Genomic DNA, 22374 nt, shown 5'->3' on the forward strand with positions numbered 1-22374 from the left:
AATTCTCCAATCAAAAGACATCAAATGGCTGAACGGCTTAAAAAAACAAAATCCAACAATATGCCACATACAAGAGATTCACTCTAGCCTTAGAGACACACAGGGACTGAGAGTGAAGGAATGGTAAAAGATATTTCAGCAAATGGTAATCAAAAAAAAAAAAAGGGAAAGGTAGCTATACTTACATAAAAATAGACTTTCAAAATGGTAAAAAGAGGCAAAGAAGGTCATTATATAATGATAAAGGGGTCAATCCATCAAGAAGATATAACTGTTGTAAATATCTATATGCCCAACATTGGAGCACCTAAATATATAAAGCAAAAAGAGAGCTAAAAGGAGAAATCAACAACAATACAATAATAGTTGGGGACTTTAATACACCACTTTAAACAATGGATCGATCATCTAGAGAATGAATAAAGAAACAGTGGAATAGAACAACTCTATAGTCTAAATGGACCTAACAGACAGGTACAGAACATTCTATCCAAAAACAGAAGAATACACATTCTTCTCAAGTGCACATGGAACATTTTATAGCATAGACCATACATTAGGACACAAGTCTTAGCAAATTCAAGAGATTGAAATTAAACAAAGTATCTTCTCTGACCACAATGGCATGAAACTAGAAATCAATAACAAGGGAAAACTGGAAAATTCACAAATAAATGGAAATTAAACAACACTCTTCTGAACAACTAATTGATCAAAGAAGAAATTTAAAAAGTTTCTTGAGACAAAAGAAAACAGAAACACAACATATCAGAATTTATGGGATGCAGCAAAAGCAGTTCTAAGAGGGACATTCATGGCAATAAACTTCTACAGTAAGAAGCAAGAGAGACTTCAAATAAACAACATAACTCTATGCCTTAAGGAACTAGAAAAAAGAAGAATAAACTGAGCCCAAAGTTAGCAGAAGGAAGAAAATATTAAGATCAGAACAGAAATAAATGAAATAGAGAACAGAAAAACAATAGAAAAGATTAATCAAACTAAAAGTTGGTTCTTTGAAAAGAAAGAAAACTGACAAACCTTTAGCTAGACTCACCAAGAAAAAAAGAGAGATGACCTAAATCAACAAAATTATAAATTAAAAAGGAGATATTACAACCGATACCAGGGAAATACAATGATCATAAGAAGCTACTATGAACAACTATATGCCAACAAACTGGACAAACCAGAAGAAATGGAAACATTTTTAGAAGCCTATCACCTACCAAGACTAAATCAGGAATAAATAAAAAAATCTGAACAGACCAATTACTAGTAAGAAGATTGAATAAGTAATAAAAAATCTCCCAACAAAGAAAAGCTGAGAAGCAGATGGCTTGATGAATTTTACCCAACATTTAAAGAAGAATTATCATCAATCCTTCTCAAATTCTTCCAAGAAACTGAAGAAGAGAGAACACTCCCAAACTCATTTTACAAGGCCCGCATTATCCTGATACCAAAGCCAGTAAGGACACTACTAGAAAATAAAACTACATCCAATATCCCTGATGAATATAGAGGCAAAATTTCTCAGCAAAATACTAGCAAACCCAATTCAGCAGCACATTAAAAGGGTCATTCACCATGGTTGGGTGGGATTTATCTCTGGGATGCAAGAATGGTTCAGCATACTCAAATCAATCAATGTAATACATCACATTAATAGAATGAAAGAAAAAATCATATAGTCATGTCAACTGATGCAGAAAAGTCATTTGAAAAAATTCAACATCTGTTTATGGAAACACTTAACAAACTAGGCATAGAAGGAACATATCTCAACATAATAATGGCCATATATGACAAGCCCATGGCTAACATCATACTCAATGGTGAAAGGATGAAAGCTTTTCCTCTAAGATTGGAAACAAGATAAGAGTGCCCACTCTCACCACTCCTATTCAACATAACACTGGAAGTCCTAGCTAGAACAATTAGGCAAGAAAAAGAAATAAAAGGCATTAGAATTAGAAAGGAAGAAGTAAAATTGTCTCTATTTACAGATAACATGATTTTATATATAGAAAATCCTAAATACCCAACCAAAAAACTGTTAGAATTAATCAACAAATTCAGTAAAGTTTCAGGATACAACATGAACATACAAAAATCAATAGCGTTTCTACATACTAACAACAAATTTTCTGAAAAGAAAATAAAGAAATCAATCCTATTTACAATAGCATCAAAACCAATAAAATATTAAGGAATAAATTTAAACAAGGAAGTGAAAGAGCTCTACTCTGAAAACTACAAGGCATTGATGAAAGAAATCCAAGAATACTTGAACAAATTGAAAGGTATCCCATGTTCATGGACTGAAAGAATTAATATTGTTAAAATGTCAATACTACTCAAAGCCATCTTTAGAGTCAATGCAATCTCTACCAAGATTCCAATGATATTTCTTGCAGAAATAGAAAAAAACACTCCAAAAATTTAGATGAACCACAAAAGACCACAAATAGGCAAAGAAATACTGAGAAAGCAGAAAAATCAGGAGGCACCACACTTCCTAATTTCAAACTATGGTGCAAAGCTATAGTAATTAAAACAGTATGGTACTGGCATGAAAACAAACAAATAGACCAATGGAACAGAATCAAGAGCCCAGAAATAAAACCAAAGCTATACAGTCAACTAATAGTTGACAAGGGAGTAAAGAACACTCAATAGAAAGAGACATTCTCTTCAGTAAATGGTGCTGGGAAAACTGAATATTCACATGTAAAAGAATAAAACTTGACCTCTATCTTACACCACTCACAAAAATTAACTCACAATGGATTAAAGACTTAAATATAAGAACTGAAACTGTGAAACATGTAGAAGAAAACATAGGAAACAAATTACTTGACATGGGTCTTGGTAATGATTTTCTGAAAATTGTACCCAAACCACAAGTAACAAGATAAAAAATAAACAAGTGGGACTATATCAAACTAAAAATTCTCTGCCCAGCAAACAAAACTATCACCAAAGTGAAAAGACAATCTATGGAGTGGGAAAAAATATTTGCAAAACATGCATCTGAAAAAATGGTAATATCAAAATATATGAAGAACTCATACAGCTCAATAGAAAAAACCCCAAATAATCCAATTAAAAAATACACAAGGAAGCTGAATAGACATTTTTCCAAAGAAGATATATGAACGGCCAATAGGTACGTAAAAAGATGATCAATATCACTAGTTACTAGGAAATTGCAAATTAAAACTACAATGAGATATCACCTCATGCCTGTTAGAGTGGCCATCATGAAAAAGACAACAGATAACAAATGCTCATGAGGATGTGGAGAAAAGGGAACTCTTGCACGCTGCTAGTGAAATTGTAAATTGCTACAACCACTATGGAAAACAGGATGGAATTTCCCTCAAAATATTAAAAATAGAACTACCATATGATCCAGCAATTCTACTTCTGGGAATATATCCAAAGGAAATGAAAACACGAATTCAAAAAAATATTTGCTTCCCTATGTTCACAGCAGCATTATATACAATAGCCAAGGTATGGAACAACCAAAGTGTCCAATAATGGATGAAAAGATGAAGTTGTGATATATGTATACAACGGAATACTATTCAGCCATAAAAAACCAAGAAAATCCTACACTTACTACAATATGGATGGAAGTTGAAGGTGTTATGCTAAATGAAATGTCAGATTAAGACAAATACAGTATTTGTCAGTATTTGACACTCAGTGAGGTGACATGCATACATACATACAGTGACATATGTACAATATTTGAGATACATACAGTGACATATGCCAATTATTTCTCAATAAATAAGGGAAATAATCCATAACATTGAGCAAAAGAAGCCAGGCACAGAACACATAATGTATATTCCACTTTACAAGAGTTTAAAAACAGACAAAATTAGCCTATAGCATTACAAAGCAGGACAAAATTACATTTAAGGGATAGTAGTGACAGGAAAGGAGCATGCAGGAGACTTCTGAGATGCTTGCAAAGTTCTGTTCCTTGAACTGAGCGCTCATAATTTGGGGATATTCACTTTGTAAAGATTCATCAAGCTGCACGATTGCATTTGTGCAATTTTTAGTGTGTATGTTACATTTCAGTAAGATTTAAAAAAACCATATGTATATTTGTATGTATGTAGAAAATCTGGTAGGGTATATGCCATATTAAATTAGGAGTTAGCAAACTTTTCTACAACGTGTCGGAGAGTATTTTAGGCTTTGCTGGACATACAGTCTCTATCTCAACTACTCAGCGTCACCGTTAAAGTGCAAAAGTAGCCCTAGACAATACACAAAGAAATGGGTGTGGCTGTCTTCCATAAGGTTTATCTACAAAAACAGGTAATAGGCTGTAGTTTGCCAGGCCCTGTACCAAATTATTCACAGTGGTTACCTCTGGGGCTAGGGTTAAAGAGAAAGATGCTTTTTACTCTTTACGTGTTTCTATAATGTCTGATATTTTGCAATTAGCATTTTATTTAAAGAATCTACTTCTATTAACATTGTTACAAATGTTTCCCTGAAGAAACAGTGGATCTAAGTGAAAACCTCAAGGTAACAATGCAAATCTAATGCAAATTAGGCAGCAAAATATTCAGTCTATTATCTGTCACCTGAAATGCCTACAAGAACACAGCAAATTTGATTGCCAATTACTAAAAGGATTAACATCAGGCAATAATAAAAAAATCTATTCACCAAGATTCTTTCTCTATACTTGTACTTTATGATGTACACACAGATATTGGCCATGACACCCATAGTGTCAACTTTCCATGTTACAACAAGGAAATCATTGCTTTTACTCTGTACATGGAACAAGTATTTTGTTCAAGGTATAAGCATGCCAGCAGCATTAATGTGCACATGCAAAGGAAAACTATAATTCATAGGCTAGAATAGTATTCACAAATAAGCTGACATTTGCTTTTGAACTTTGTTAAGATAAATTTCAACTGTTTTGCCTTAGTAATAGGAAAACAAGTGTACGCCAGAGCCCATGGCTTCTAAGGATTTATAACCCACTTGTAGACCCAAGATATACACAAACAATAAGTAACTAACCTTAGACAGTCTATGTCTCTTATTTTGGCAGGTATATGCAAGTGCTATAAAAAATGAGAAAGAAAAAATATTGTATCCCCGTGTAGAGGAGACCAACTTTTCAAAGAAACAGAACGGATACAGTTTGGAGAAAGGAAAGGAAAGCCAGATACTCCAGGCTGGGGGAACAGCAGGAGAAACAGAATAAAGTTCCAAATGAGCATGACCTGCTCAAAGGACAGTGAAACCAATTTGCCTTGGGAGAAGGCCAGTCTAAAGAACATAGGCTTTTTCCTGAGTTCAGTGGGAAGCCAGAGGGAGACTGAGCAAGGAATTAACAAGTTTTTAAGAAGACTAGTTTTGAGGGTATGTGTACGGTTCATGACCTCACTCCCTTACAAATATCCAGACCTATGATTGCAAAAGTTCAGGACAGGATCTTAAGGCTGGACCAGTAGCCTGGGGGCTCCAATCAAGGTAATGACAGTGCAAATAGCTAGAAACGGCATGTAGTTTACCTTCCAGATGTGAATGACCAATGCTTTTTAGCAAAACTGTCCTGGAAAACACAATAACCCTTGCTAATGCTGTTTTTTGTTTGTTCTGATGTTAGTCTTTTGTCTCTATGATTTCTAACAACATCGTTGACAAAATTTCATTCAAGCTCAGATCTTAAGAACTGCTAGCAGAAAGTCAGATCTCTAGCAAAAACATTTCTTAAGTACCATGGTTTCTTGCTAGTGGTCCATTCTTTTATTCCCATTAAACCTAGACCGTCTGTCTCCAGGTCTCTGGGCCTTGTGACTAGTATGAGAGTTAGACATAATCTTTTTGAGGCTTCTCTCCACCTCCCTAGGAGACTCATTTATGTTTTGTTTCTAATGCCTTCATGGATAGTTGCTCTGTGCAGTAAGGAGAAGGTTAACCCAGCTGCTACCTACACTAATCTTCTACTTTGAACTACTTAAAATGCTTATAATTCCTCACATCTTGAATCAGGCAAGACCCAGGTCAAGACATTTTCGGGAGGAGGAAGATCTAAGAGGATCATATCCTCTCTCACTAATAAAGAGTAGCCTTTCTCAGGGGCTGGCCCAGTGGTGCAGTGGTTAAGTGTGCATGTTCCTCTTTGGTGGCCCAGGGTTTGCCCATTCGGATCCCAGATGTGGACATGGCACCGCTTGATAAGCCATGCTGTGGCAGGTGCCCCACATATAAAGTAGAGAAAGAAGGGCATGGATGTTAGCTCAGGGCCAGCCTTCCTCAGCAAAAAATAGGAGGATTGGCAGCAGATGTTAACTCAGGGCTAATCTTCCTCAAAAAAAAAAAAAGAGAGTAGCCTTTCTGTTTGAAAGATAGAGATGTACACACGAGGGTGAAAAACAGGACCCTGAATGTATACTGAGGAGAATGGAGTCAAAGCATGGCAACAAGAACCTTCAGGAAAGAGGCAGCCTCTGCAGAAGCAGACCATCTTAAACTGAAGTGTTTCGGGCAAACAGACATGATAGGCTCCAGGATAGCTGGAGTGAACGGGGCTAGGTGAGGCAGCATTTTTTTTCCCCAAAGATATATTAGTTTTTCAAATCTTGAAGAAAAGAACATTGTTTAATCCTCAAGAAAGAGGTCTTTTGGAAAGATAAGATGGTGGGCATATGTCCAAATTGGTTTACTCTCTTGGAAGACCACGGCAAACCACCCATTTCAGCAAGCTTCCAGCTCATACGCCCATGTATTCGGAGCATAAGAGGATGGTTCATAATTTTATGGGACCTTAGCTTCCACCATGGCTCTCACTAACCACTCAAGCTATGGAGCTCCTACCATCTCCATCTCTTTATCTGCAGGCTCTTTGAGGGATCGTGTTCACTAGATACAACATCTTATCATTGAAGTTCAGATTGTTTGCATGATATATATTTTTACTTTTAACTTATCCATATAATTATATTTGAAGTTAGTTTCTTATAGACAGCATATAGTTGGATCATGTATTTTTATGCACCTTGACAATCTCTGTCTTTTAATTTGTGTGTTTAGACCATTTACATTTAATGTAATGTTAATATTTTTGGATTTAGGCTTGCCTTTGTATTATTTCTTTTCTATTTACTACATGTTTTTAAAATTATTTTTTCCTCTTTTCCACCTTCTTTTGAGTTATGTGAGTTTCTTTGGTATTCGATTTTATCTATTGTGCTTTCTGCTCTCTTTTTCTCTCTCTTTTTCTTTTTTGCAGAGGAAGATTTCCTTAAGCCAACATCCATTGCCAGTTTTCCTCTTTTTGTATGTGAGCCACTGCCACAGCATGGCCACTGACAGACAAGTGATGTAGGTCTGCACCCTGGAACTGAACCCAGGCTGCTGACATGGAGAGCACCAAACTTAACCACTAGGTCACTGGGGCTGGTCCTATATCTCTTTGAGATGACTTTTTAATTGGCTAATCTAGGGACTATAATATACATACTTAACTTTTCATAGTCTATTTAAAATCAGTATTTTACCACACCAACTGGAAAATAGAAACAATATTATAATATAGGCTTTATCCTCCTCCCTTTATGTTGTAGTTGTCTTACTTATTGCATCTTCATATACTAAAAACTCCATCAGGAAGTATTTTAGTTTTTGCTTTCAACCATCAAATATATTTTAATGAACTCAAGAGGAGAGAAATAGTCTATTAGAATTACCAAAAATTTACCATTTCTGTTGCTCTTCCTTCATTCTTGATGTTCAAAGTTTCCTTCTGGTATCATTTTCTTCTATCTGAAGAACTTTCTTTAACAATTATTTTAGTTCAGATCTGCTGGAAAGGAATTCTCTTAGTTTTCTTTCAGCAGAGAAAATCTTACTTCAGCTCCATCCCTGAAAGATATTTTTTTGCATATAGAATTCTAGATTGACAGTTCTTTTCTTTCAGTACTTGAAAATTATTGCGCCATTTTCTTTTGTAGTTTCTCCATAGTTTCTAATGAGAAATGTAGTTACTCAAATAGTTGCTTCTTTGTGTATGATGCAGTGTTTGTCTCTGGCAATTTTCAAGATATTTTCTTTGACTTTGGTTTAAAAAAATTTGAGTATGTTGTGCCTGGGTGTGGACTTTTGGGTGTATCCTGTTTATAGTTTGCTTAGCTTCTTGAATCTGTACATTTCTGTCTTCCACCAAATATGGAAATTTTTCTTCAAATGCATTTTCTTCAGATATTTTTTTTTTGTACTGTGTCTTTCTCTTCTCTTTCTAGTCCTTCAGTGACATGAATGTTAGACCTTTTTGTATCGTCACTCAGGTCTCTGAGGTTCTGCAAGCTTTTTCTTTTTCTTTTTTTCCCTCTTTGTTCAATCTCAATAATTCCATTGTTCAATCTTGAAATTCATTCTCTTTCCTCTGTGATCTCCATTTGACTACTGGGTTTATCCCGTGAGTTTTCTAAAATTTAAGTTTATATTTTTAGTTATACAATTTCTATTTGGTTTTCCTTAATATCTTCTATTTATTTTCTATTTTTCCATTAATTCTAAGAGTCTTTGCCCTTACTTTCTGGAGCATTTTTATAATATCTTCATCAAAGTCTTTGTCAGATAGTCCCAACATCTGTGTCATCTCAGCACTGGCATCTGTTATTGTCTTTTCCCATGTGAGTTGAGATTTTCCTGTTTCTTCACATGCTGAATAGTTTTGGATTGTATCTTGAAGATTTTGAAAATCATATTATAAAATTCTGGGTCTTGCTTAAGTCCTATGGAGAACGTCAACATTTTGTTTTATTAGGCAATTGATCCAGTTGGATTCATGTTGCAAGGTCCAACCAGTCTTCTATGGGTAGTGGTTTCAACGTCAGTTCCATTTTTAAAAGCCTTTGCAAAGCTGTTTGAATGTCTCTTGAATGTGTGCCACCCGGTGGCCAGTCTGGGATCCGGGCAGCGGTCCACCTCTTCTTTTAGTTCTCAGGATTGTGGATGTGCTATTTAGAGGCAGATTCATGCGTCTGAAGCTTGGAAGTGAGCCTAGGAGTTTATAAACAAGTTTACAGTGTCACTTACCCAAGCTCCTCTCTCTCCATGATCTACCTGTTGCTTCTGGTTCCCTGTGGCTTCCTTTGCAATCCTCCAGACAGAAAACTAAGGTTTCATCTGCCCTGCTTTTCTTCACACTCGCCACAGCTACAATCATATTTCAGGTAAGAGGCAGGAGGACATAGAATAAAAAAGCAATGGGAGTTCACCCCAGTCTCCTGAGACCACAGGTCCTGTGATTGGAGAGAAACATTCCCTTCCCTGAGAGTTTAAGGCACCTGTGGGACTCTACTGCGGCTGCTGTCCCAGCTGCCATTGCCATGGAGATGGGATGCAAAAGAACAAAAGAAATAAAAAAGAGAGAAAAGGAAGAGATTTTCTCTACTCTTTCTAAGCATTCAGAGATCTCTTTCTCATATCTTGAGCCAGAACTAGAGGACTTATTCTGTAGCTCTCTCTTTCTGTGTCAACACCCACCTCTTGGTTTTGGGCTGTCTTGAGTCTAGGCTGGGGGACATTCGGGGCTAAAAAATGTTAAGCTCATTACTGGTTCTCTAGTATTTCAAACTCTGGTCTTTTGCAATCTGCCTGCTATTTTTAATTTCAGAATCTTCAAACAGCTGCTCCAGGCATTCTGGACAGGCTTTGGGGGGGCATTCAGTTGGAGAGATAGTAAGGAACATACGTACTTTGTCTTACTCCAAGATATTTTAAATAACTAACACGACACAGGATAAAAACAAGGATAAAGTGAACAGGTTGCATGTTAAATTTAGTTGCAAGTTAAACATTGATATTTTAGTTCTAGGTGCTAAAACTATTCTAATATCTTGCTTTCTGCATGGTAAGTGTTGACAAGAGCCATATTTGGATTTCTGAGTTACAGAGGGCAGTAGAACTCCCAGTAGGAGCCAGCATTCGTTACTCAGGGTAACTTAGCTTACTTACTTAGCTTTCCTGAGCAGTTTATTTTGCTTTGGATCTGCTCTCTGCTGGGCACTTTCACATACCAGAAATCACTTAATAATCACAACTCCCTGATTAGGTGGTGAAATTATCTTCAGATTAAGTGACTTGCTTTGTGGCTGACAACTGCTTCCAGATGGATGGGGACATGTGACTGACCTAATGACTGTAAATCTGCTGGGAGCTAATGGAAATAAGAGGATAACTAAGCATTTTTCTTACCCATTGAATGAAGTGAGATTTACTCATTGGCCTTCGTTTTCTATAGCCTTGGCCTATCCATATGCTGCAAGAAGTATAAATGGGTAGAAAACTGACTGCTCCTACTTGGATCAGAATTCTCTGGCCTTATTCACCATCCCAGCCTTTCATGAGCTTTCTAGACTCTAAACTCTCCCTTTCTGCTGGCTTCTCTCTGCCTTAGCTTGATCTGCCTTTCTAGATGGTCGACTTTTCTGGCACTAAATGTTACTCAGTAATTTTTTCCATGGTTATTTGTGTTTAGGGTTTATTAAAAAAAAATACCCTCGGTTAGAATTAGGTGCTTACAAAACCATTGAAAGCCCAAAGTAGCAAGTCACTGGCTTTAGGTTTAGCGCTACAAAGAGACAGAGTTGCTGCCACCCAGAGCCAGCAATCTGCAGAAATCTGCTGAAGAGTTCAGAGCCCCTTCATGGCATCCAGGAAAGTGAATGGCAGGAGAACACAGAAATGGCTACGAAAACTCATGCCTGGGAAATCCACATCTCCACTCACTGTCATAGAAAAAGATGGCTTCTGCTTCTTCTGCCTTCCAGATCTTGTGAGAGCAGACCTCATTTGTGGAACCCTGAACAAATTCAAAACCTTGTTGGCAATAGAGTCCAAGAAGTGTAGCTCCCAGGCTTCTTGCCTTGGCAAAACAAAAAGAGAACTGAAAGGGGTATGAAGAATATTGAGTGCCAGCAGTTAATATTAGCAAACTAATAATGTTTAATTCCAACGGCAAGGAACAAAACAAAACATGTTTTTCATCTGGCAAGTCAGCACTTGGTTGGTGTTTATTCTTGTGAAATAGAATTTTATTAGTCATAGACATATTTGGTAATCATATAGATGTGACTATCCACAGCTAGTCACAATGCAATGAGGAATGCTTTTCTATCACATGAGATGTCTCTAATCCTGCTCCCAGTAGGGCCTGGGGAGTGTCTGGAATGTGTGCGCAAAGCCAACAATTGTGGAATTACTGTGGCTAGCCTCTCAGTCTTGACACATGAAGACCTCCCAATCTACTCTGTAAATTGCACTTTGCTAAATTCCTGAGTGGTCTGCTCACTTTCTTACCCCTTTCCTCTGAACTTTTTGAAAGTCCTAGAGAGGTCATAGATTTTGCTTCAACGAAAATAGAGCTCCCCAGTAACAATGTAATCACACTATGAGAAGAAGTTGGCACTTATAGGTGGTTACTTTCTAATCTCATCTTCATGATGATTAAGAATCCATGAGCTCTTCTGAATTTCCAGACTAAAATTAAGCTGTGGTCATAGCCAGCATTCATATCTTATTCCTTCCCTTAATGGGAATGCCTTCAATGTTTTATTGTTAAGGGTGATATCGAATGTTGGCTTAAGAATGGTTCTTTATCTTGTTAAGGAAAGCTCTCTCCATTCCTAGGTTATGAAGCTTATCAAAGGAATGGATGTATTAGCAGAGGCCCTTTTAGGATCTTGATTGACTAACACATACTGCTAATTTTCTAATCTTAAGCCATCCTTACATTCTAGTTATAAATTCTTACATGATTATAATTTCATTCTTTTAATATCCAGTCTCCTTTCATCATTTGTGCTAGTTTCACAAAATAAGTAGGATACTCCCATATTTTAATATTCTGCAGCATTTTTAACATTGCATTTATTATACAAACCTTATGAAGAATTTATCACTAAATCTAACTTTGGGGTATTAGACATGCTTTTTTGCTATTAATTGTCCAATTTCTATTTTCATCCTTTCTTATTGTTCTCCCAGGTCCCCTGTCTGATTCACCTAACAATTTTGTTTTCTGAACTCTTTATTTAAGCCTTAGTTTAAGGCTCTTATTTTGAGGGAACCCAGGCCAAAACAGTATCTTTCAACCTAGCAGAAGATTAGGTATTCACGCTTTGGAAAGAATGCACCAAATAGACTCCAGTCACAGTGGAGAGAAAAGTGAGCTTTTATCCAGAAGACAGGAGATTTACATGAAAGTCAACATGATGAATGGTGAAACTGCAGTTCGTTTCCGTGACCAGGTAGCAGAATCTATCATCTGGGCTCGTACACTCTATACGGAGGATGGAAGAATTTATTTGGAGAGAGGATCTCTTTATGACCAGATAAAGGAAAAATGCCTACAGATATTGACAGTGTGGATCCCCTACAACACTGGCCAAATCCTGCTCAGTCATCCTACAGTGAAACTCATGAGTTAGCAAGGCCTCCTCTTGTACACTGTAGGGCCTGGGCCTTGCTTGCTCAGCAAGAGCCCACAAGCCCATTGCAAACATGTGTCCTTCTGGCCCTCTTCTGGGCAGGACGCCAAACTTCTGGGATTTGTAACAATCCAGGGCCTGGCCAGCCTGGGTCTTACCTTATCTCACTCAAAGAACATCATGTCTAGAAGGAACACAGAGCCCCTTCATGTGAACTACTATTCCTGGGAATGCTGGTGTACCAGGGACAGCCCCTCTCGGCAAGCGTATAGCCTTCGTGCCCTCTGCCTATATAAGCAACCCCCTCCCCGCCTGCAGTTGCGGGTGCACATTTCCGTCCAGCTGGCTGCCACTGGACATTCCCTCTAAATAACAACAAATAAAGCCATGTGTCTTGTTCCCCATCTCCGTATCTTTTCTTTGGTTTTTCCACAACATATCCTGCACTGCTTTCCCAATTGGGTGTGCGCCCAGACACACACATACCTTTCAGTCAGCTTTTTAGTGAAATTCTCAAGTAGAAATGGACAGAAACAGGTTGCTAAGTAGCAACACAAAGTGTCTAATGTGACAAACAGGTTAAAACCAACAAGAAAATAGTAAAAATGAATATGGAAGAGTCTAGGCAAAATAGGATGCCCATGGGAAAAAATACTCTAAATAAAATTATAATATCCTAAAAGATAAGAATAAACTGCATCTATGAAACAACACATAGATGCTATATATATTTTTAGAGAATAATCAGAAACAAGATATTCTGGAAATAAAAACATAATACAAACAGAGAAGGGACTATATAGAAGGTGTGAACAGAAAATGGAGTGGAAATAGAGATGAGAAAGAGAGAGAGAGAGAATAAGAAAAAGGAGAGTCAGAAAGATGTGGCGAAACAGAGTGTAGCGTAAATGCCTGACATTAAGCTATTTGATTATAAGGAAAGTGCACGACATCAGGCTTTTGATTGCAAAGGCATCCATTTCATAGACATCTGTCTCAAATAAACATATTGCCAGCTCTATGTCACAGCTAGTAGCAAAACATCTGGATAAGGAGCCCAGCTGCCCCCACTCATGAAGTTCCCCTTTTACAAGCCCCCTTTCTAAAACCTAAATAACTGACCACTTCAGTGACCCTGCTTTTCCCTTCCTGTGCCCTAATTCCTGCTCTTGTGTCTTAAATTCACTCATAAAAAGTGAAACCCTAGGCACCCCACCCTAATACCCAACACAGGCAGAGCCCCAGCTACACACTCCCTCTGTCTGTCACTCTCTACCCACAACCTCACTGCATGGCACTTGGGCTTGCTGTGTACCCCCCAGGACCTGTGAGTAATACAGCTTTTTCAAAGTTCTCTCACGGTTGTTGCTGAGGTGCATTTTGCAATCATAATAAGAACCACAAGGGTGGGTCCAGCCACAACATTGGCTCTGGTTGAGCAAGTGTCTGGGGACTCACCACAAGCAGTATGGGCCCAGGTGAGTGTCCCGGGCTTCCATAGGATGAGACCCACACAAAACACAGAGATGGAGAAAGAGGGGGAATATAGATGGTGGGGGGAGAGTATGTGTGTGTGTGTTAATTAGGGTCCACGGGAATCTAGGGAAAAGGGAGGAGACAAATCAAGTGAGATAGAGAAATAGAGAAAGAAACACAGAGACAGATGAGGGAGAAGGAACAAATATGGCAGATACAAGAAGGGCAGGGAAAACAGTGATGGAGAAAAAGAGGAAGGGAAATAGAAAGAGGGAAGAAACAGAAAACAGAAACAAAGGGAGAAACAGAAAGGAGGGCAGAGACAGATTGAAAGAGAAAGCACTAAAAGAGAGAGAGGCATGGAAACAGAGTAGGGAAAGCCAGAAGAAGAAAGGGAAATCAAAGAGAGGAGACAAAATGGTCTCCTTAGGCTCCTCCTGGCTGTGGCAGTTTCTCAGACTTTTCTTGTTTTTGATGATTTTGACAGTTCTGAGGCATTCTGGTCAGGTATTTTGTAGGATACCTACTACCGGAATTTGTCTGATGTTTTTCTCATGATAAGACGGAGGAAAGGGGTTATTTGGAGGCAGATATCCGAGGTAAAGTGTCACTTTCATCACATCATATTGAGGGTACTTATTACCAATATCATTTATGGCTGTTCATGTTGACCTTGATCACCTCTCTGAGGTGATCGGCTTTCTTCACCTTAAAGTTACTCCTTTCCCCCCTTTTTCATACTGTCCTATTTGGAAGGAAGTCACTATGCACAGCCCAGACCTAAGGAGTGGAAAGTTCTACTCTCTCTTCTTGAAAGAGAAGGACCTTCATGTATTATTTGGAATTCTTTTGCATGACAGATTTGTCTCTTCTCCCACATTTGTTAGTTTACTTGATCATGTAATTATATCAGTTTGGACTCATGAATACTTGTCTTATACTTTGGATTATAATACAACACTACTTTATTAACTTTCTTGCTCAAATTGTTCTAGCTTTGGCCATTGGGAGCTCTTTCAGTTGGCTCCTGTGCACCTTTGATATACCCACATCAATGTGCATGGGTTTTGGGGTTTTTGCTTTGTTTCGTTTTTTGAGCATTTCCTTACTTTGTGCGTCTACAAAATGCTTCAGGCTCATCTTGTCTATTTCCTATCCAAGCCCAAGATTCAATCATTTCTTTAAGGAGCTCTGGTTTCTTTTATTGGAGAACGGTATTAGAAAATAAGATCTGAGCACCAGGTGTCCTTGTGCTAGTGAGTTATCATTTATTTTGGGGCTTCTCAGCTGACAGCACAGAAATATATGTATGTACACTAAGCTGTACACATATGCATATCTGTAAGTGTTTCTTTTTGCAACGATCAGTATTTATACTAAATTAAACACAAGTTCATTCTGATGTCTCTGGCTCTAATCCATTACCATGTGGATCATTCCGGCCTCCTCCAATTACTTATTTGTAAATTTCCATTCCAACAGTGAAAAATATGACTGCCACCATCTGCCATCCAATTACTCAATTGTTCCAGTAAACATGCGTAGCAATATCAGAATTAACTCATAACGCAATGGGAAACAACTTTATCAACTAGAACACAGTTTTATGTGCAGTCCCTTTTGCCTTTAGTCTTACAGACTCCATTTATTACCAAAGTTACTAGATAAACATCTTTCCCTCCACCCCTGCAGTGAGGTGTTTCACATATTTTAATACAGTTAGAAGCTCTTGTCAAAGTCTGAATTCCTCCCTGGCATCTGCAAATCTCCTAAATGATTTTTTAATATTGTGTATATTAATGTTCACTTTTTGTCCTATAAAGTTCCATAAATTTTGACAAATGCATAGTCATGTGTTCACTATATCATCAGAACAGTTTTACTGCCCTCAAAATTCCTTGTGCCTCACCCTAAGCCAGAACCCTTGACAACTACTGGTCATTTTATTACTCCTACAGTTTTGCCTGTTCCAGAATGTCATATTACTGGATGATACACTCTCCCTGTCTTTTTGTGGTTTGGTAGCTCACTTTGATTTGTTGCTAAATAATATTGCATTGTACAGATACAGGTTATATATCCATCCATGTATTGAAGGATATATTCCAGTCTTTTGCAATTACAAATAAGGCTGCTATAAATATAAGCATGCAGGTTTTGTGTGGACATAATTCAACTGGGTTTAACCTAGGTAAATAATTAAGAGTGTGGTTGCTGGGCTGGATTGTAAGACTATGTTTAGCATGGTGTGAAACTGCCAAGCTGTTTTCCAAAGCATCTGTACCATTTTCTGTTCCCATACAGAAGGAAGGGGAATTTCTTTTGCTCTGCATTCTCACCAGTATTGTCAGTATTTGACACTGCTAATTTAACTTTCAGCTTCTAATAGGTGTGCAGCAGTATTTCATTGTTGTTTTAATTTGCAGTTCCCTAATCACATGTGATGTTGAACACCTTTTCATATGTTTATTTGCCATCTGTATGTCTTCTCTGGTGAGGTATTTGTTCAGATACTTTGCCCATTTCTTAATTGGGTTGTTTGTTTTCTTATTGTTGAGTTTTAAAAGTTCTTTGTATATTTTGGAAACAAGTCCTTTATCAGATATGTGTTTTACAAACATTTTCTCCCAGTCGGTGGCTTGTCTTTTTAATCTTTTAAAAGTGTCTTTCAAAGAGCAGAAGTTTTAAGTTTTAATAAAGATAACATTTTCTTTCATGGATTGCAGTTTTTGTATTGTATCTAAAAACTCATCAGCACACCCAAGGTCTCTCAGATTTTTCTCATATGTTTTCTTCTAGAAGTGTTATAGTGTTGTGATTTGTATTTAGATCTACAATATATTTTTAGTTGATTTTTTGTGAAAGGTGTAAGGTCTGTGTAGAGCTTTATTTATTTTTACATATGGATGTTGAATTGTTTCAGCACATTTTGTTGAAAAGACTATCCTTTCTCCATTGAATTCCCTTTGCTCTTTTGTCAAAGATGAGTTGACTGTATCTGTGTGGGTCTACTTCTGGGCTCTTTACACTGTACCCTTGATTTATATGTCTATTCTTTCATCAGTACAATGCTGAAAATTACTTTAGCTTTGTAATATGTCTTGAAGCAGTATCAGTTCTCTGACTTTGTTCTTCTTCAGTATTGTGTTGGCTATTCTGGGTCTTTTGTTTTTCCATATGAACTTCGGAGTCAGTTTGTCAATATCCACAAAATAGCTTGATGGGATTTTGATTGTGATTACAATGAATATACAGACTAAGTTGGGAAGAATTGATATTTTAATATCGAGTCCTCCGATCCATGACTCTATTTTCATTTATTTAGATCTTCTTTGATTTCTTTCATTAGATTTTTATACTTTTCTGCATAGAGAGTCTGTATATATTTTCTTAGATTTATACCTAAGTGTTTCATTTTTTTGAGTATTATTGTAAATAATATTGTGTTTTTAATTTCAAGTTTCAGTTGTTCATTGCTGGTGTATGAGAAAACAATTGACTTTTGTATATTAACTTGGATCCTGCAAACTTGCTATAATTACCTATTAGTTCCAAAACTTAAAAAAAAATTTCTACAGAGACACTCATGTCTTGTGTGAACAAGGACAGCTTTATTTCTTCCTTCTCAATATATATACTCTTTAATTCTGTCTTTGTCTTATGGCACTACCTAGGATTTCAAGTATGATATTGAATAGAAGTGTGGAGAGAGGACATTTTTACCTTGTTCCTAATAGGAGGAAAGCATCTAATTTCTCACTGTTAAGTATGCTGTTAGGTGTAGGTTTCTTGAAGATGCTCTTTATCACGTTGAGAACGTTCCTCTCTCTCCTTAATTTGCTGAGAGTCTTTTTTTTAAATGAATGAATGGATGTTGGATTTTGTCAAATGCTTTTTCTTCATCTATTAATATAATTATATAATTTTTCTTCTTGTCCAGTCTTTATCATGAGAAATTTGGGGGGATCTTGGAGTTAATACCTATGAAAGTGTGGGGGCAATCACTCAGATTGGACTGCCAAATAGGATTTTTTAACTTTCAAGCTAGTCCACATTTGGCCTCCAGCAATTTGTTAAAATTAAGATTTTAGTCTTCCTACCAGTATACAGCTTCAGCAGCTTCTATTCCTAATGAGCTGATCTCAGCCATGATCTCTTGTATTCTCCTGTCTCTCCAGATTTCAGGGTGTCAGTTTACTCTGTGACCTTTGTTCTCTGAGGAGTATAATAACATTCATTGAAATTTAGTTTGTTTGGATTATTTTTCTTGTTTTGAAAATGGGAGTGGTGACTTCCATGCTCTTTACATGTCGAACCTGAAACTGGAAGTTGCCCTTAATATTCTCTTCATGTCTACAGCTGGGTAATACTATTTCCAAAGTTTCTAGTCCAGTCTCTCTTATCTAGCAGGTTTCAGACACAGCTAAGGATTTGTATGTCTTCCTGTGCCCACTTCCTTGCTCTCATACTCTCTGTGGGTTTTTTGCTGTTGTTATTCTTCCATATTTTAGGATAGTTAGAATTATTACTGCATCGTAGACTTAGGAGGACACTCCAGAGGTTTGAGTCTGAGAAAACTTATGTCCCTTGGTTCTTCAGTATTTCCCTCACTATTCATCAACAACAGGGTAATTTTCACCACTCTATAGACCAAGAAACATCACAATAAAATCCCCAGATCATGACAATCAGCTATGGTGACTGAGATGAAGAAAGTTTTGTTGTATCTTTAATGCTTCTGCTACTCAGACTCTCCCTGTCTATCTCCACCCAACTTAAGACAGACTCATAGAGATTATCTTTCTCACATCAGTGAACTAGCACCAGCCATACCAAATTACCATTAATATTATTACTTTCTGAGAGATTAAACCCTAGCTAAACAGGTTCTATTTGATTAGGATGGGAGAGAGTGAGTGGTGAGGCAAGTGCTTCTGTCTTAGTCAGTGGGCAACTTGCTAGCTCCCTAACTACTTGCTAAAAATTGTATTCTTTCTCTCATAGCACACATTTATAGAGTAAATGATTGTACCTATGTCATCTTCTTCTTCCATACAATCTTATTCCATCAGGCTTGAATTTGGTGAAAACATTCCTCATGTCTGGGAAATGAGCAAGATGGAAACAGAAAGTCAAGGAAAATGAAGAAAAAAGGGAATATTTCCAAACAAAAGAACAAGATAAAACTTCAGAAACAGATCTTAATGAAATGGGGGATAAGTGACTTACCTGATAAAGTGTTCAAAATAATTGTCATAAAGATGCTCACTGATGTCAAGAGAACAATGAGGGAACAAAGTGAGAGTTTCAACAAAGATATAGAAAACATAATAAAGTACCAAACAAGAATCTCAAAGCTGCAGACGATAATGACTGAACTGAAAAATTCAATAGAGGGATTCAACAGCAGACTAGATCAAGTAAAAGAAAAGATCAGTGAATTCAAAGACAGGGCAGTGGAATTCATCCAATCGGAGGAGCAAAAAGCAAGAAAGAATGAAAAAGAGTGAAGATAGCTTAACGGACTTATGGAATAGCAACAACTGTGGCCCAATATATGCATCATAGGGGTCTCAGAAGGAGAAAACAGAGAGAAAGGGGTAGAAAGTTTATTCAAAAAAATAATGGCAGAAAATTTCCCTAAAACCTGGAGAAAGAAACAAACATCCATATCCAGAAAGCCCAGAGGTTTCAAATAAGAAGAATCCAAAGAGATCTACACCAAGACATAGTACAACCAAACTGTCAAAAGTTAAAGACAAGGAAAGAATCTTAAAAACAGCAAGAGAAAACCACTTGTTATGTACAAGGGAACCTCCAGAAGACTATCAGCAGATTTTTCAGCAGAAACTTTGCAGGCCAGAAGGGAGAGGCATAACATACTCAAAGTGTTGAAAGAAAGAAAAAAAATACCAACCAAGAATATGCTACCTGGCAAGGTTGTCCTTCAAAACTGAAGGAGAGATAAGGAATTTTCCAAACAAGCAAAAGTTAAAGGAGTTTATCACCACCAGACTGGCCTTACAAGAAATGATACAGGGAGTTCTTCCAGCTGAAAAGAAAAGACATTAATTAGAAACAGGAAGACACAGAAAAGTATAAATCCCACTGGCAAAAGTAAATATATAGTTAAATTCAGAATACTCTAATGTTGTAATGGTGGATAAATAACTTATAAATCTAGCATGAATTTTAAAAGACAAAAGTATTAAAAATAACTATAATTACAATATAATGCTAATGGATACACAAAGTAAAAAAGATGCAAATTCTGACACCAAAAACAAAATATGGAGACAGAGAGTCAAAATGTAGATCTTTAGTATGTGTTTAAAGTTAAATTATTATCAGCTTAAAATAGACTGTTACAAATATAAGATGCTTTATGTAAACCTCAAGATAACCACAAACAAGAACCTATAGTAGATACACAAAAGATAAAGTGAAATGAATCTAAGTATATGACTACAGAAAATCATCAAATCATAAAGGAAGAGAGCAAGAGAAGAAAGGAATAAAGAAATTACAAGGGCTAGCCTGGTGGTATAGTGGCTAAGTTCACTTGCTCCACTTGGGTGGCCTAGGGTTCATGGGTTCAGGTTCTGAGTGTGGACTTACACACTGCTCATCATGCCATGCTGTGGTGGTGTCCCACATATAAAATAGAGGAAGACCGACACAGATGTTAGCTCAGGGCCTATCTTCCTCGCCAAAAAAAAAAAAAAAAAAAAAAAAAGAGGAAGAAAAGAAAAGAAATTACAAACTGGCAGAAAACAATTAACAAAATGGCAATAGTAAGTTCATATCTATCAATAATAACTTTAAACGTAAATGTACTATATTCTTCAATCAAAAGATACAGAGTAACTGAGTGGATAAAAAAATAAGACCCAATGATACACTGCCTACAAGAGACTCCCTTTAGATGTAAGGGCACACACAGACTGAAGGTGAAGGAATGGAAAAAGATATTCCACGCAAATGGAAACCAAAAGAAAGCAGGGGTAGCTATACTTATATCAGACAAAATAGACTTTAATCCAAAAACTGTAAAGGAGAAAAATAAGGTCATTATATAACAACAAAGGGGTCAATCCAACAAGGGGATATAACATTTGTAAATATTTATACATCCAACATAGGAGCATTTAAATATTTAAGAAAATATTAACTGACCAGAAGGGAGAAAAAGACAGCAATACAATAATATTAGGGAACTTCAATGCCCCACTTTCAATAATGGATGGGTCATCCAGCTGTGAGAAGGAAGTAAATCCTGCCATTTGTGACAAAATGGATGGATGCTGAGGGCATTATGCCAAGGGAAATAAGCCAGACAAAGACAAGTGCTGCATAGTATCACTTATATGTGGAATCTTAAAAAAAAAAAAAGTCAAAACTTGTAGAAACAGAGAGCAGAAAAGTGGTTTCCAGGGACAAAAGGGGTTGAGGAAATAGGGAGAGGTTGGTAAAAAGTTACAAACTTTCAGCTATGAGATGAATTTGGTCTGAGGATCTAATATAAAGCATGGTGATTATTCTTGATAACACTGTATTATATAGTTGAAATTTGCTAAGAGAGTAAAACTTAAATGTTCTCACAAAAAAAATAAAATAAACATATGAGGGGATAGATGTGTTAACTATCTAGATGAGGAGAATCTTTTCACAATGTATACATATATCATCACAATACATATTTTAAAAATCTTATAATTTTTATTGTGTTTGTTGAGGAAAACTGGCCCTGAGCTAACCTCTGTTGTCAATCTTTCTTTCCTTTGCTTGATGGAGATTGTTGTCGAGCTAACATCTGTGCCAATCTTCCTCCATTCCATATGTGAGATGTCACCACAGCATGGCTTGATGAATTGTGTGTAGGTCTACACCTGGGGTATGAACCCACAAACCCTGGGCTACCGAAGCGGAGAGTGTGAACTTAACCACTATGCCACTGGGCCAGCTCCAATCTTATAATTTTATATATAAATTATACTTCAATAAAGCTGAAATTTAAAAGAAAGAAAGAAAATCAAAGAATCTGCAGTGACAATGCTTTTTGGAAATATTAAGGAAGAGGTCCAAACACTAGCGTGAAGGATTCATTAGATGTTGACAGTTGTAAAGGAATTCTGTTAGTATCCACAATAGGGTGTGTGTCAGTCTTTGCCCATTTCCAGCAGCCATTGATGAGTGAAGGACTACACAGTCTCTCATGGGTGGCCATGACTTTCCCCTCTAGAGCCGACCAGAGCTGATCACCATGATCTGGGGATATAATTGTGATGTTTCTTGGGCTGTAGAGCAGTGAAAATTACACCGTTGCTAACGAGCAGTCAGGAAAACACCAGAGAACCAAGAAACATATGTTTTCTCAGGCTCAAACCTCTGGAGAATCCCCCTAGAT

The 22374-nt window shown here is 37.0% G+C and overlaps 1 long non-coding RNA gene across 8 annotated transcripts in view; it reads right to left on the bottom strand.

The window, feature by feature from the left end:
- LOC124243573 (uncharacterized) overlaps nucleotides 1-22374 on the bottom strand; it is a 164233-nt gene that overhangs the window by 9453 nt on the left and 132406 nt on the right. For 4 of the 8 annotated variants that reach the window (XR_006889709.1, XR_006889708.1, XR_006889707.1 and 1 more), the window contains one exon: nucleotides 19000-20019. The exons of 2 other annotated variants lie outside the window; for them this stretch is intronic. This is a non-coding gene — a long non-coding RNA (uncharacterized LOC124243573). The remainder of the gene's footprint in view (nucleotides 1-18999; nucleotides 20020-22374) is intronic. 2 more of the 8 variants (XR_006889711.1, XR_006889712.1) reach the window with 2 other exon arrangements.

Source organism: Equus quagga, chromosome 8 (assembly GCF_021613505.1).
Source record: "Equus quagga isolate Etosha38 chromosome 8, UCLA_HA_Equagga_1.0, whole genome shotgun sequence".
Taxonomy (NCBI): Eukaryota; Metazoa; Chordata; class Mammalia; order Perissodactyla; family Equidae; genus Equus; species Equus quagga.